The following is an 18,511-nucleotide window of genomic DNA, read 5'->3' as shown; positions in this document are numbered from 1 at the left end:
AAGCAAAGGATTTAATGTGTGGGAACCTAGGGACAACAAGAAGTCCAAGGTCTTGGTTCATCTCGTGGACGATCAGAAGAGACTACAGTTGGCATACAAAGAAAGAAGGCTAAAGGGGATGAATGCTTCAAGAGTGAATAAGCTATTAGAGCTAAAGAGTAAAAATGCCAAGAAGAATGGAGGACTAAACTAGAGATTTGTAATCTACATGTGGGTTTTTACTTTTTAACAATTGTACCAATCTAGATAAAATAATTTGGATTAAGGTTGACCTAACAATTATTTGTAAATCTTTTAATTGGGTGACATTCTAATGGAATGTTCTAAAGTCCTCTAATAAGGCTTTCTCCTAATAGGTCAATTAAAATCCTAACCAGGTCACATTTAATAGTGTTTATTGTAACCTTTAATAGGATTGGCCTTTCACAAGGCATCACTTTAGAAGAGTGAAATTGGGTAGCATATTACTAGTGGTTTTCCTAAATTAGGTTTTAACATAAAATCCTTGTGTCAAATTGTGTGAATTTGCTTATGGAATTTCATGTTTATATTTCTCTAAGCTTATTTTGACCTAGGATAGTAATCTACTAAGTTAAGGTATTGTATGATCTAATGGAAGCGTGCATGTTATGGTTCTATGGATTTTGATCAGTTAAGCACTAAAATGTTTTATTTGTATATCTAGACCTTGGATAACTATATTGCCCCCTCCCCTACCTCCTCTTAGTTATTCTAAAGAATTAAAACATGAACTAGATGATATTGAAGCATTACTTATAGGGTTATAAAGAGGTAAATGTAAATACAAAGGTAAACTACCCTTGATCTAGTTCAAATATAATGAGGTCATCACTCTACAACTTGTTGGTAAACATATTGTTCTTTCCAATGTAACTATTACATGCTCAAACCTATGGGAAATAATTTGATACCAAAAGTTAAAAAACCTATCATGAGATTGATAGATTTCCTCTGAATTGAAAGGTATAGCTCCCTTATCAATGATATTCAATGAATTTTTTTGTTCCTAAACTAATAGGGTACATTCTTAACCTAAGAACGAAAGAGAAAAACCAAGCCAACCCTAGACATAACTAACTCAGGAAGATTTTAGTTCCTAAACCTATCCAATGCCAAGAACCCACAATTCCTATGACTTCTTGATAGCAGTAATGTAACATGGATGCAAATTATGTGAATGCAATAAAGAAATGAAGATTTAATATTTAGATTTCTGCAATAGGAATATATGCAAATACTCTGATCTAAAACACATTCATTATTTGACATAAGATGCACGATAATGTCCAAAACTAAATAAAACAATGCTCTAATTGAATATATTCAAAAAATAAAACCCAAATCCTTTGATTTGAAGAAAAACTCTTCTTTGTTTTTAACACAACAAATACAATGCTCTAATTTGTATTTGCTTGCAACTCTAGAAAATATATTACATAAATCAATGCATGAAATGAAATGCATAAAATAAACTACTATCTCCCCTCTACTCCAGAAATACCTACTCTTGAAGAAAAGAAGAAACTTTTCAAATGAAAAGGTTTTACAATAAATACATTCTCCAACAACCATTTGGTTTATTCCAGTGACTTTTCAGTTCTGTAACTGATCTTGTCTCTTCGATTTCTCATATTTTTCCTTTTGAAAACTAATATGGTTATTAAATTTTATAGTTAATAATGATATATATCAATATATTTAAATTATATTTTAAAAATTGACATTTAAATATGTTAAATCAATATCAAAATCTTTCCTTTGTTGAGCAGACAAAAAAATAAATACTGCTGCCAAGTAAAAATGGGTCATGTTTTGGGGGGCATATCTTTTTACTCCACCATTGGAGTGAGCTCATCTTTGAATATGTTTTTTCAAACCTAATTATCTTCATTCTGACTAGAGTGATCAGAAAAATAATGAACAAATCAAAAGATATGAGCTACTGAATGTTGGTCTATATGACTGTTGCAAAATCAGAATTGACAAAATAAAGTTTCTAGCCACTCTTCTTTCACATGACATGTAATCCAGATGTCTTCAATTTTCCACTATGTTATCTTCCATGCTTACCATGTTTATTTCTTTCTGAATTTTGGAAGTGATTCTCTAGAATGCTTGTGGCAGAAAATCCCAAATGAAGGTTGAAAAGCATACCAAGCTCTCAGTTTTCCACTTCTCTGTTGTAGGTGAAATTCACACATTCTAGCAGCAGTTGCACTTTGAAAATAATTAACAAGCAATACTTCTTCTTTTCTATCAGATCACTAGCTATGAAACACTCTAATTCATCCTTTGTGGAAATTTTAGTTCTATCTTCTCCCTTTGTGGAAAACTCCAAACTGACTGCGAAAGTTGTAGCAGAAAATGAGTTTTCCACTTCATATTTAATGTCATGTTGATGTCCAAATCTTCAATCAATAAATCATTATGAGATTACCATTCTTTGTTTAATCAATTAAGAGCTCTTTTCCATCTCTCTATTATGGATTTAATGCTTTGTGGAAATTCCATTTTTGAGTGCAAAAAGCACAGCCAATCTTCAATTTTTCATTCTTGTGTAGTGGGCACCATTTTGATGTAGATTGATTCCAAATTATTTTTCTGGAGTGATCTTGATACTAGACCCGATATATCTTCATTTTGGATTGAGATTTGTCTTTTCTCTCCTCATTTGGAAAATTAAACTTTGATTGTGAAAGGTGTAGTGGAAAATGAGTTTTCCACTATGCTTCTCCCTTTGGGGGAAAATAAAACATTTGCTTCTCCAATGGAAAATCTGAAAATGACTACAAAAGGTGCAGCGAAAAATGAGTTTTCCACTCCACTTTTTCCCTTTGGTGGAAAATCTCAAGCTGATAGTCTATTGCAGAAAATTCAAAAAGTACTTCTCCAATGGAAAATTTGAAATTGATTGTGAAAGGCGCAACAGAAAATGAGTTTTTCGCTCTTCTTTTTCCCTTTGGTGGAAAATCCAAAGTTGCCTACTCCATTGTGGAAAATTCAAAAAGTGCTTCTCCTTGGCAAAAAAATGAACTTTGCCTTCTATTTGCTTCCACATTTGCATATCTGGACTCAAAAATAATTCGATCCTTCATAGAAACTATGTTAAGCATACTACGAAAATTTTTGGGAAATTCTTTATGCGGGGCGACTTTAAATTTTTTTAAAATTTTGTACTAAAAGTGCACCTACAGTTGGCTCTGAATGGGGATTATGTTCTACAAAGTGCATAAAGAATCCATAATCTCTAGAAAAAGATAAGTGCCTATCCATTGGGTTACATAGTCTAACCACAAATAAGACTATCAAAGAATTAGTTGCCAAGAGGGCAGAAGGAAGTAAGGAAAAACCAAAACTGAGAAAGCAGGAAACACTAAGCTAAGGACACCAAAATTGTGGAAACAAAAGCTTATTTACAAACACAGGTGAGGAAGCCTCACCAAAGGAAAGGAGAGAAATGGACTTATACATGACCATTAACTAGAAGGGAGAAGTATGAACCTTTTCAAAAAAAAAAATTATGCTCCAGCAAGTTAAACCAAAAACATTCCCCCTTGGCAACTTCATCATAATCAAAATTAAATCTAGACGTACGCTGAAAAAATGTGGCCTAGAAATCTCTTCCAAACAACCATCCTTCATCATATATTTCTAATTCATTTGTGCCTTCCTCCCCATTACTTCTTGCACCATTAATCATTTTTTGTGAGGAAGAAAAGTATACAGGATTTGAATCTAGTACAGGAACACACTCACCTTCAACTCTTTCTGCAACATCATTTTTAATAGATATTTCAACATCCAAAACAATATTGAAAAATTCAGGATACTAAAATGGTTCTTAAAATGATGTTCCATCATATGCACATTTATCACAATCGATTTGAATAGAACTTTTAGATTTCAAATCAAGGCTGAAATAAAATGATTCTTCATCACAAATAGGGTCAATCTAGACTAAAGTAACTTCATCCTTTCTAGTATCTATCGAGTTTGAAAACTCCCTATCCAAATTCAAAACTTTAATACTTGAATTGGTTGTAGAAGAAGACTTACATTCAACCGGCACCAAAAGATTGATTAACTTCTACTTCATGACAAAGAAAAATATAATCCAGCTCTTCATCATCTGCATGATGCTGCAACACATTGTAAGGAACTAAAGATCTTTGTACAAAATCTATTCTTACACCCCTTTTCTTCAACTAAAATTTTAGACTTAATCTGATAATCATTGAAACATGATCTAGCCTTTCTCTCGATACATAGTTTGTTAGGAACATTTAACTTTGCACTTTCATCAAAAGAAAATGATTCTAATACAGGATCATCATAAACTTGTGAAGATCATTAATCATTTTTAATATCATCTTCTTCAAACTTAAAAGTTTCATATTCTACTTGTGTACAAACCAAGGGATGACTTTCACAAGAAATATTATGCAAAAAATGATCTTCATTATTCTCTTCAAATCTCCAGGTAAACTTTTTGAAACATACTTCCCTTTTCTTTGGTCTTCAACATTAAAATATCCTTGGATCACACACTTTAACAATAGAGTGGATTGATGATCTTCTGAGGGATTTAATCCTTGTCTTTTAGCTTTAGTAATACTTTTTTTAAACGTAGTCCAAAGGAATTGTAGGTTAGGACCACTCTCAGCATTTATTTCTTCAAATGTGGGTTTCCTTTTGATTTTCTTCATTGGTTGAACTTCTTGCTCACTCAAGATTGAAAAATTATAAGAAAAAAAATCAGGTGGGACTTCTAAAACTACTTCATCATCCACCTTTAATTCATTTCTTTTTGGCAACACCCTTTCCTCATGGTGCTATAATAAATTTCTCTTCACCTCTAGCTCTTTCAATTTGTGATACTTGGCACTAAAACCTTTCCATAGAACAACTAGTGTATGATCTTCTTTGATACTCAGGTTCATTTTTCTTCCATGGGTAATGCTTACTCTACAAGCATCAAAAAGATTATGCAATATTAGATCATGCATTTGATGAAGTTCAATCAGAGAAGGATCTGGCCTTCCTCCTTTCACAACTTTAATGGGCATGGTCTTTTAATAATAGAGTCGCCAATCTCCTGCAAGTAGAGATAATAATAATTCTAAAAATGAAGGCACTAGACTCTTCAACTAGAAATTATGAGAATCAAAATGGAGTCGCCAATCTCAAGTAGAGATAATAATAAAAGTTGAGGAAGTAAAACTTCAGCACTGATCTTGTTTTCCACTTCCCCAGTAGAGTTGCCAAAAATCTATTGGTAAACAAATTGTTCTTTCCAATGTAATTCTTACATGCCTGAACCTATGAGAAACAATTTGATACCAATAGTTGGATAATATATCATAGATTGATAGATTTCCTCTAAATTGAAAGGTACAACTCCCTTATCAATCATATTCAATGAATTTGTTTGTTCCTAAACTAATTGGGTACGTTCTTAACCTAAGAATGGAAGAGGAAAACCAAGCCAGCCCTAGACAGAACTAACTCAGGAAAATTTTAGTTGCTAAACCTATCCAATGCCAAGAACCCACAATTCCTATGACTTTTTGATACTGGTAATGAAATATCGATGCAAATTATGTGAATGCAATGAAGAAATGAAGATTTAATATTTATATTTCTACAATAGGAATATATGCAAATACTTTCATCTACAACACATTCATTATTTGACATAAGATGCACGATAATGTCCAGAACTGAATACAAAAATGCTCTAATTGAATATATTCAAAAAGTAAAACTCAATTCCTTTGATTTGAAGAAAAACTCTTCTTTATTTTGAACACAACAAATACAATGCTCTAATTTTTATTTTCTTGCAACTCTGGCCAAATCTATTACAGAAATCAATGCATGAAATGAAATGCATAAAATAAACTACTATCTCCCCTCTACTCCAGCAATACGTACTTTTGTAGAAAACAATTACCTTTTCAAATGAAAAGGTTTTACAATAAATACATTCTCCAGCAATTGTTTGGTTTCTTCTAGTGACTTTTCAGTTCTATAACTGATCTTGTCTCTTCAACTTCTCATATTTTTCCTTTTGAAAAATGATATTCTTATTAACTTTTAAAGTTAATAATGATATATATCAATATATTTAAATTATATTTTAGCAATTGACATTTAAATATGTTAAATCAATATCAAAATCTTTCGTTTGTTGAGCAGACAACAAAATAAATACTGCTGCCAGGTAAAAATGGGTTATGTTTCGAGGGGGCATATCTTTTGATTCCACCATTGGGTCAAGCTCATATTTGGGTATTTTTTTCCAAACCTAATTATCTTCATTCTAACTAGAGCGATGGGAAAAATAATCATCAAGTCAAAAGATATGAGCTACTGAATGCTGGTCTATATGACTGTTGCAAAATTAGAATTGATAAAATAAAGTTTCCAACTACTCTTCTTTCACATGCCATGTAACCCAGATGTCTTCAATTTGACACTATGTTATCTTCCATGCTTACCATGTTTATTTCTTCCTAAATTTTGGAAGTGATTCTCTAGAATGCTTGTGGCAGAAAATCCCAAATGAAGGTTAAAAAGCGTACCAAGTTCTCAGTTTTCCACTTCTCTGTTGTAGGTGAAATTCACACATTCTAGTAACAGTTGCACTTTGAAAATAATTAACAAGCAATATTTCTTCTTTGCTATTAGGTCACTATCTATGAAACACTCTAATTCATCCTTTGCAAAAATTCAAGTTTTGTCTTCTCCGTTTGTGGAAAACTCCAAACTGACTGTGAAAGACGTAGCAGAAAATAAGTTTTTCACTTCATATTTAATGTCATGTTGATGTCCAAATCTTCAAGCAATAAATCATTATGAGATTACCATTCTTTGTTTAATATATTAAGATCTCTTTTCCATCTCTCTATTGTAGATTTAATTCTTTGTGGAAATTCCATTTTTCAGTGCAAAAAGCACACCCAATCTTCAATTTTCCATTCTCGTGTAGTGGGCACCATTTTGATGTAGATTGATTCACAAATTATTTTTCTAGAGTGATCTTGATACTAGACCCCATTTATCTTCATTTTGGATTGAGATTTTCCTTTTCTCTCCTCATATGGAAAAATGAACTTTGATTATGAAAGGCATAGCGAAAAATGAGTTTTCCACTATGCTTCTCCCTTTGGTGGAAAATGAAACATTTGCTTCTCCAATGGAAAATCTGAAAATGACTGCAAAAGGCACAATGAAAAGTGAGTTTTCCACTCTGCTTTTTCTCTTTGGTGGAAAATCTCAAGTTGACTACTTCATTGCGAAAAATTAAAAAAGTGCTTCTCCAATGGAAAATATGAAAATGACTATGAAAGTCATAGCAAAAAATGAGTTTTCCACTCTGCTTTTTTCCTTTGGTGGAAATCCCAAGTTGACTACTCCATTGTGGAAAATTTAAAAAGTGCTCCTCAATGGTAGAAAAATGAACTTTAACTTCTATTTGCTTCCACATTTGCATATCTGGACTTAGAAATAAGTCAATCCTTCACAGAAAATTTGTTAAGCATACTGGGAACAATTTTGGGAAATTCTTTATAGGAGGTGACTTTAAAAGTTTGTAAGATGGTGTACTGAAAGTGCACCTACATAGCTAAATGTCCTAACCAAGGAAAATTGGATAGAAATGAGAGAAATGGAAAGAAAGATTAAAAGCATAGGAAGATTAGTGATTATAAAGACAAAGACAAGAAATCATGCTACATTGCTAATGAATAGAATATCAAGACACGTTTTGATGATAACAAGGAAGTAGTTAAAACGGCGTGTGTTGCATTAGAGGAGGAGCCAAATGGTGAAATTTATGAGAATATAGTTTCCCCTCTTTCACATATTACAAAAAATGACTAATGCATTATTAACAGTAATTGTTCCCATCATATGACTTGTGATTTAAGTAAGTTTAAAAAATATGAATAAATTGATGATGTTTAATTTGTTGTGTTTAGCAGTAATATTCCATACTCAATGAAAGGTAAAGGATTGTGAATGCTAAATGATAAGATCACATGTGATAATGCATATTGGGTTCAAGAACTCAACTATAATTTTTTGAGTGTTGCTTAGTTGAACAAATTAGGTCACAAGATTGAATTTGAGAAAAGGAAGGTCAAGATCTTTGATGATGAAGGCAATTTGATTGGAACAATAATGAAAAATAAAGGTAATTTATTCTACGTTGATCCTAAAATTGAAACATGTTTACTTTCTAGAATTGTGGATGTGTGGTCATGTCATAAAAGGTTGTGTCATGTTAACTTTGAGAATATGGTGAAAATAAGTAGAAAAAAAGAGTAAGAGGCTTACTAAACTTACAAAATTAGGAAAATGCCATGTGCAAATAATGTCATGTTGGTAAGATGATAAAGTCTAGTTTTTCTAGCAATTCACACACTTCGAATGATATTCTTGAGTTAGTACATATTGATTCATGTTGTCTAATTGGAGTTTATAGTTATCATGGTGATAGACACTATATATTGTTTGTGGATGATTATTGAAGGATTATGATTATAATATTCAGGCAAGTGAAATCATGTTCTTTTGATATGTTTAAGTTGTACAAAAGAAGAGTTGAAAATGAAACTGGTAATTTTTTTAAATGTTTAAGATTTAATAGAGGTGGTGAATTTATGTCTACTAAATTTACTAACTTTTACGTTGAGAATGGCATCAAAAGACAATTATCTACATTAAGGGAACCATAGTAGAATGACATTGTTGAAAGTAGAAGTAAATCTATTATGAACTATGCAAGGACATTGATGATTGAGAAGGAGAAAAATATACTTTTATTTACACACTCAACTAAGTTCAATTGAAGAAAGGAACAAACTATTAGAAATAGATAATATTGAAAGGGGGGTGAATCACTATTATATAATTTTTTTTGCATAGCTAAATACTGTTAATTACTTTATATCTTTCATATGAAAGTAAACCAACAATACTAAACAGTAAATAAAACCATGCACATAGAGAACTCATAGCAGCATTATTTGTTAACTAGGGAAACCCTAGCCAAGGGAAAATGATGCAGTGCAAGGTAGGAGAATCCAAAAAGGAGATGTCCTAGCCCCCACCAAATAACCACACATTAGAAACATAATAACATTGTAAGATCTAATATCAAATCACAACTCTTTACTCACTAAAAAATAACTAATTACATGCAATGTGTTGGGTTGTAAGGCCTTCCCAGCTACGACCAAATATAAGGAAATTAATAGGTTTGCAAGATCCCTTAAGACCCCACCCAAACCCTAGCTTGTCCAGATCTTCACTCTAGTAGAAACCTCCTAGGTAGATCCAAACCAGTACTCACAAGCCCACTAAGAAATCTCCTTTCTTCCCAAGCCTCAACTACTAGTCCTTCTAAAAATTTTCTCCTCTACAACATCCTCTTTTCCAAGATGGGTGAATAATGAATAAAGACTCCAAAATTCCTCCTACTTTTACAAAATAAGCCAGAAGTCAGCCTAGTAAGCTAAAAATTAAATATCCCTTACATTAAATACATCAAGAGCCACAAGTTGGTCTCCAATAGAAATTAAATACCAAATGCATTAAAAGGATTGCAACAGTTACTAAATAAATAAAAAATAATTAATCTAGTCCCAAATAGGTCGCCTCAACTCCACCAAAATCCCTCCAACATGTAGGATGGCCAACTACCTCAAGATGCTCCTACATCAGAAAACCTTGGTGGAGATGATACCCACTAGATGATCCACTAAACAAAAGAAACTTGTTAAGGATATTGACCCTATTAGTAGCCTATGAATTACATATAGTCTCTTGAGTTCTTGTTAGAGGACTAAGCCTTGTTAAAAGCCTCAGCCCTCTTAGGATTTGCTTCAACCCTATTAGAAGTTGGTAGATCAAATACAATGTATGCAGGAAGAGCCCACTACCCTAAAATGTATTTATACAATGAAGTTCTTCACAAGAATATATATACAAACAATACTTTTTTACTACTATAATTCACACTTTCTCTGATCATACATCAAATATAGTTTTCATATCATCTCATCAACTTTCCATCAATCAAAAATATTGCATAGATCACTCATATGGAACATGCTTATCTTCATAAGATAAGATGTTTACTTATACCTTTTATATTAGTAAATGTTTGTTCATTCGGCCTTCATGTCTTCACACACTTGACATAATATAAAATAACTTATCAAATAAAATCCACAATGTCAGCTCATCATGACTTAGTAATTATATTGTTACCAAAATAATTTCTTAAGTCATACAACTCAATTCTCTGTTATCCTTTGTTATGCTCTATCAAATACTTGTACTGGTATTTCAATCATAACTTGCACCATATAGTTGATATGAATTTGCACACTAGCACACATCATCATGAAAGTGTCCACTAGCAAAATTTGACACATTTTCAAAGAAAATTGGTCAAAATTTTGACCTATGTTGGTCAAATTTGCGACTAAGTGGTCTATCACAATTTTTATTGTTGAAATTTCGAAGAATGCTCCAATGGGTCAGAATTTTGACCAAATACTTGGTTGAGATAGGTTGCCTTTGGTATGAGCATTATTGGTGACCATTGGTCCAAATTTTGACCAAACTTCATCAAAATGGCCACCAATGTGTGGTTAAAATTTCATCTAATTTTGGTCTATTAATGACTAGAAAGCCATAAACATGACCAAAGAATTGGTTGAAATTTCAACCAAGATTAGTCGAAATGGAGAGAAAATTATGGTCAAAGGTTCAACCAATTCTAGTCTATAAACAACTAGGAAACCATAGTCATGAGAAAAGAATTGGTTGAAATTTTGACCAATATTAGTTAAAATGAAGACCAAACTATAGTCAAAAGTTTGACCAATTCTAGTCTGTCAATGACTAGAATGTCATACTCATGACTAAAGTATTGGTTAAAATTTTGACCAATACTTGGTGGAAATGTCAACCAAGATTGGTCAAAATTTCAACCAATTTCATTTGTTTTAAGAAAAAAAATAGAAGAGGTGAAATTCAAGTTGGCAACGTAAAATATAGCCCAAGATGAACATAGAATTAGGGATGGAAGAGTAAAATTCCTCTTTGATGCTAAATTCACATGAGCATGTACCATCTTAAATGTGCAAAATTTTGTTATTGAGACAACTACTAAGCCAAACAGAGAAAATTAATTCTATTATGAGCTTGCTAAAAGTAACAAAGCATATTACATAGTTTTTTTTCAAACAAGAAATATTTTTTATTGCATTGATAACATGGCAGATGTTGATATGGATCTAGCAAGAGGAAAGACATGAGCTTAAGGTATGCAATATGTTGTGGAAGCTTGGGTTTGGTGGAGTAGTGTAAAAGAAATTTTCAACACCAAGACTACTACAATACGTGCTTCTTAGAATATGGGGTAGCCACTACATAGAGAGATAGAGTGTTTCTAGCAGAGAGGTATAATACATTTCATAATTCATACATGTAGGATCTTCTCATAGTATGGAAATTCAGTATTGGGCAAAGTTTGTCTGACTTGACATGATAGAAAGAGAGGAAGCAAGTTGTACTTTTGAAAAGAAATGATTGAATAATGCAGCAGTCAATTATTTCATGAATAATGTGAGCAATCAACATGTGAAAGAAGAAATCTATTCTATAAATGGACAAGTATTACTAGTTTTTCTTTCAAGAACTTCACATGTGTTGCAGTTATTAAAATGCCAAGAAAATTTTCATGAATATCTAAGTAAATTAATGCCATTTTATTATTAGTTTCCTAAGTCTTGCATGAAATCTAGGCATAGATATAAGTAGCAAACTTGAGAAAATTCAACATGAAGAAATGAAGAATTTTTAGTTCTAAAATGAAGGGTCATACTTGTGTTAAAATCATGACATGGACATCTTCTATAGGAACTAAATAATGCAATTTCTTATTAAAAAATATGCAAATTTCTATGTGAAAAGGATTCAACATGATCAAGCATTATGATAATAGGAAAATAGTGAGTTCTAAATAGTAATAAGATAAAGCATATCACGATATGCTTGACCAGTACCCATCAAACCATGGACTGACATGAGTATGGATTTTGTATTGGGTCTCCCATATAGTTAGCAAGGTAATGATTCTAGTTTTGTGGTTGTTGATCAATTTTTTAAAATGGTCCACTTTATTTCTTATAAAAAGACCAATGATGCAACTATAGTATTAAAACTATAAGAATTTGGTATAGCTCTAATACGATGTAAGAATTTGCCTTAGGGAAAAATTCACCCAAGAACTTAGAACTCAAACACAAGCACAACTATAGACCAAAAATGGATATAATCAACTAATTAGAGTATGTCTTAATACATTTCTCTATTCAATATGTGATGTGCAAACACATTAGGAGTGTCAGTATATAAATGCCTCTCAGGAAGCACCTAGAATATCTCTAGAAAGAACCAAGAAATAAGACAAGCATCATGACAAGTAAGCACATGCCTTATCCATCATTCTATATGAGTGGATAAGAATGAGAAGGTTGTGGATACCATGTGCTTAATTAGTGTGCTAACTCCTATGTTATAGACACCATGTGCATAAAAGAGGTGTGAACTCCTGTGTTGTTAACATGACAACTCACAAGAGTGTACATACTCCTTGGTAGCTAATAAATAAATAATAAAAATATACATTAACCTAAGTAAACTTAAGTAAGTGTAAATAGTGAATAATTATTTACACCAACACCCCCCCTAAAGTGCAACTTAGGAGAATGCCCTTAAGCTTATGAAAACTAGGATGAAATGCATGATGGGTCCTAGCTACTAGGCCATGTTAGGTACCCATGTACATAATGATATGAAAATCTTGCATAAAGCAGAGAAAGAGGGAAGACCTCATGGGAAAAACCCTCCCCCAAAAAGAGAGATGAAAAGTGATGCATTGATGGATGGAGTAATCAAGACCCCCTAATTACAACATACATCCAGTATATACAAGAGAAATGGAGAAGGAAAAAACCCCCTAAGAGGATAAAGTCCCCCCCAAAAAGGACAAGAAGGAGACAAGGTAGCGCACCCCCCCACCTCCCCAAAAAAAAAAAAAAAATTAGTGTGTTGATCAGTGAGAAATGCTCCAATGTAGAAGCTAATCCATGACCTCTAAATGATGTTCCTCCCCTTTGGAAGAAACAAATGCAAGGGTACAAAGGAGATGTGTACCCTGTATGGAGAAAAAATTTTATAAGATGAACGGTGCCTATGAAATCTATTCAAGTGTCCTTGTGTCGATATTCATGATGGCTTCCTCCAAGACTGCTAAGAAGAAGTTAATATCAAATAAGAAATGATGTAGAACCTATTTCAAAAAACTAACAGTCTTCTCAAATGATAAAGAGATCTCCTACAGATGTTGTACATAAGTATCCACAATCACATCAACCTAAAAAGATTGATCATGTAGAGAATGGACATGAGGGTCAGAATCGGCCTTCCAAATAACCTGAGAAGGATCATCCTCAATAAAGAGAAGTGGTAGTTCATTAAATAAGTATTTTAAATCTACTATGTGTGACTCCAAGAATAGAGCTGAAATGTCTAGTACGAAGTCATCACTTGGAAGACCATGTGTACCTTGTAGTGCTGAAGTACATGAATATATCTTTGTGGCAAAATAATTTGACTCAAAAAGAAGATGAATATCATCTAAGATTTCTCCCACATCTTCAATGTGAGACTCCATGAATAGGCTTGCAAGGGTGGGAAGGAAGTCTTCACATGAGGGTAGAGTAGGAAGACATAAAGGGTCTCGCTACACTGAATCCAAAGCTCTAGTGGTTGTAATAGAATTAGTAGGAGCAAGAAGAGTTGGAGGTGTGATCTCATCTGAAGAGGATGCAACAACAACTAGAGGTAAGATATATTCTGAGAATGAAGGAATGGTTGGATATCCATACTTCTCCCAAAGGTACATCCAAGTACCATATGGATCAGATGACTTAATGTCAGACATTGTATCCAAAATGTCATCAACCCTAAAGAGAAAGAGAGTATGCCAAATGATTTGACTCTAGTCAAAATCATACTCAAGATTTAGCACATAGGGTAGTGCATTGTGCTGATTGAGATATTGAACAACAACTTGAATCCATTCCTAATAGTTGGCTAGGGTCAAAGAAATCAAATCTACCTCTTCAATGATGGACTAATCACTGTAACCTCCAAAAAATCAAGAAAACCCCCCCACCCCCCCAATGTATGATTTAGGCACTTGATAGCCACATGCCAATTTAGGACCTAATTTTGAAAGTAGTATTTCTATCTACATAACCTATAATATGATTTTAGATCTAGAAAGTAGACAGAAAAAGATGCACTTTCAAAAAAAATGGAATCTGATTTGGAGTCTAGATGAGCTCGTATAGAGCATTTTAATGGGAAAAATTTGGGATATGCGAGTTGTAGAAAAATTTAGGAATAGAGATCTCAAACCACCTATACCAATGTGTAGATCACAAAATTCTACACCAAAACCAAAAAAAAAAGCTTGCACAAAGGAGTTTGTACGAGGGAGATATCGATGTTTGAAAATCGTTGTTGCTATTATTTTTTATGAATCACCGTCGTGCCTCCAAAAAAAAATGGCTCTAGATTTTGCCTCAAATGTTTGATTTGGATGAAAACATTTTGATCTAGGGGTTTTTGGACCTTCTAAATGTGATGCAAATATCTAATTTGCACCAACAAGCTCTAATCTTCACCTACAAAAATCATCTCCTATGGCCCTATGGCCAAAAAAATTCTAGAAAATAATGCAAATCTGAAAAAAAATAGTAGAGATGCAGATGAAAAAAATGTAGATCTAAAATTAAATGTACAAATCTGAAATGATCATACCAATGCTGAAAATCAGTCCTTTGAGTGTTGGTTTTCAAAAAAAAATTTCCTCGCAATTGACTTTGGCCTAGGGTAGGAAACTTTATAGTTGATTTTCACCAAATCAACATTTTGAACATAATGGTGAGGTTAGATCTAGCTCTAGGCACTCTTAATTTATGTAATACTCTAGATTCAAGTTGAAGTGTTGAAGAAACAATGGTCTCAAATGGCTATGTGATGAGAAAGTCTCCAAGCTCTGATACTATGTAAGAATTTGGTATAGCTCTAATACCATGTAATAATTTTTCTTAGGGAAAAATTCACCCAGGAACTAAGAATTCAAACATAAGCACAACTGTAGACCAAAAATGGATATGATCATTTAATCAAAGTATGTGATAATACATTGCTCTATTCAGTATGTGATGTACAAACGCAATAGGAGTGCCAGTATATAAAAGGGCTCGTAGGAAGCATGTAGAATATCTCTAGAAAGAACTAGGAGATATGACAAGCATCATGACAACTAAGCACATGCCTTATAGATCATTCTAGATGAGTGGATAAAAATGACAAGGTTGTACACACCATGTGTTTAATTAGTCTACTAACTCCTGTATTATAGAAACCATGTGCATAAAAGAGGTGCAAAATCCTGTGTTGTCAACATGAAAACTCACAAGAGCACACATACTCCTAGGTGGCTAATAAATAAATAATAAAAATATGCATTAACCTAAGTAAACTTAAGTAAGTGTAAATAGTGAATAATTATTTAGACCAACAAAAACTATTATTCTTAGAAGTTGTTTGTTTACATGGCCTTCCAAAGCCTATTACCTTTAATAGAGACACTAAGTTCTTGAGCCATTTTTGGAGGACTCTCTAGAGGAAATTAGGAACATAGTTATAGCTTAGTAGTGTTTATCATCTTGACATGGATGGACAAATAGAGGTAGTCAATCAGAGTTTGGGAAATCTATTACATTGCATTGTGCAGGAGAAGCCTAAATAGTGGGACTTGGCATTGTTGTAGGAAAAATAATGCTTCTTTTAATAGGCCTAGTGGAAAATCTCCATTTGAAATTGTCTATAGTTGAAACCTATAAGGTGTTCTAGATCTTGTGTCACTTCCCTTGGGAGATAGAATTAGTAATGATGGAGTTGTCTTTGCTAAACATCTTCACTGACTCCAACAAGATGTCAGAAAAAAGTTACAGGATAGTAATGTGAATTACAAGATTTCTATAGATGCTACTTAGAGACAACAAATATTTTATTTTAGTGTCTTGGTGATGGTTTACTTGAGGCATCAATGGTTTTCTACATGCACCTATCATAAATTGAAGTACAAAAATATTGGGCCTTGCAAAATCATTAAAAAGATTAATGATATTTCTAATGAGGTCAGCTTACCAGAAAATCTTGACATTTCCCCTATTTTTAATTTTTCTCATTTATACACATTCCATCGAGATGTTTCTAATGTAGATGAGGGCCAAGGAGTGGATTGGCAACATCACCTTCCCAATAAGAAGAAGGAAAAGATTTCCAAAATTCTTGACAAGCAGACTACCTCCACAAGGCATGGTCATCATAATAGATACCTTATATAGTGGGATGAGTTATCTAAAATAGAGAGTACATTGTTATTTGAGTGGGTAATAATATAGTTAGATCCAATTAAATTTGAGCAATTCACAAATAGTCACTTGTAGGAGCTACATTTCTTTCATGAAGGGGAGAATGATGCATCAACTTCCAGGAGTCATAACTTTTGACTTAGATATGCATTTTGGCTGAAATTTTATAGGCAGCTATATGAAGAGGAGTTATTTGAACTGCCGATAAAACTTAGCTTGATAGGTGGCCAATTTGACATTTTATTTGGAGCCTAGAATTTTGTCTTGACCTCTAAAAGTGAGTTTTTATGTTTTTTTCTTTCCTATTTTTTAGAAAATTTTCTTTTTAATAAATCCATAATCATACTCTTGATTTTGTAGATTAGCTAGAAATTCATCTTGTCTTAGTTGATGGATTTTTTTGGGAAAAATTGGGATTTGTAGGATGGATTTTGAAAATTACCAAAAATGGAAAAATTCATTGTATTCAAAAAATCTACCAAATATGGTAATTTTTAGAATCGTAATAATGAGGAATTTTCTTTCATTATAAGGTAGAATAGAGTTAGAGAAGTTGAATGAAGAATCTAGTGTTTTGAAAATCCATGTTGTGTTATTATTTTATGAGTATTATTTTGAAAGGTGTTTAGGCTACATCATTAGTGCAGAGCTTGCTTGAGTTTGTCATTAAGCTTTGAATATCCTCTTCAGTTAGTATATTCACACTGACTAACTAGCTACTAAATCTCCTCGATCATCTTGGAAACTTCTTTCTTGTAGTCATCTTCAAATTCTATTGTGTCTTTGGCTTCCCTCATTTCCACAAATGGAGTAAGCAATCCAAATGCTTCTTTACATATTTGAATTCTACCTTTCTCAACTTCATGAGTTAATTTTTAAAAATATTATATGTATTGTCTCTTGCCATAAAATTCTTTAAAAAATCTTTAAGGGTTATAAACATATGAGTCTTTTCCTAATCTGGCATAGCTTGTGCCAATGGTGTCTCTCTTATTTGTTTCTCATCGGCCAGTGCCCACTTCTAATTTACATTCACTTGTTTGTGCAATTCTACTTGGAATTTCTCTCCTAATTCCAAGGGTGTACGTCCAAACTTGATCATCATGCCAATCATAGCTGCTTCAAGCTGATCTTGATAAACATTATCCAAAGAATCATAAGAATATATTTGAATCCCATGAAATTTTATGATTCTCTCAACTTTTCACAAACTTGATCCATAGTCATTGGAAGGATTCTTTTCACTATTTTAATTTTTTTGAGTTCATTTAATTTTGTCTTTCCATTATGTTCCTCCTCCTGTTGTGCTATGATAAGTTTTCTCCTCAGCTTCTCTTATGTTAGATGTTTTTGTATTTCAACTGGTTTCCTCTTCTTTGATGGCCTTCTTGTGACCTTTTTGGTAGGGGACTGAGATATCTTTTCCTTAGTGATAATCATATTTCCCTTTGGATTCTAAGGTTCCACAAACCTTTGCACATCCTTGTTTAGGTTTGCATTTACCTTAGGCTAAATAACAATAGCCTTTCTCTGCTCAGTTACCTTAGGCTTTGCAACAACAAGTTATTTTCATTTTCCTTCCTTGACCTCTATAGGTTTTCCTAACCATTATTAATGTTTTCTCTATGAAAAATTACTTGGCACTTGCATCTATTTATTTAGTCAAAAGTGTAGTGATGGTTGTAGTGACCTCATCTACATTCACTTCATAAGGCATTGGCCTTATCCATTCCATCCTCAGAAAAATTGCTTGTGCATAAACACAACTTGTATCTACAATAACATATACTTCACCATAATACTTGTGTACAAAAGACTTAGGAATTCTAATCCAATTTCTCATGTTTATGTTAAATTCTTCAAATAATTGTCCATTAATGCTTCAAATTTTCTCCCAATGTTCTAATTAAGTCACTTATTTTTTCCATAGCTAATCAAATTCTATCCCAATAAAT

The sequence above is a fragment of the Cupressus sempervirens genome, chromosome 4 (genome assembly GCF_028749045.1).
Source record: "Cupressus sempervirens isolate cs-2001-9-10 chromosome 4, ASM2874904v1, whole genome shotgun sequence".
Taxonomy (NCBI): domain Eukaryota; kingdom Viridiplantae; phylum Streptophyta; class Pinopsida; order Cupressales; family Cupressaceae; genus Cupressus; species Cupressus sempervirens.
The sequence above is the reverse complement of the archived record's forward strand: the minus strand, read 5'-3'. Positions refer to the sequence as shown.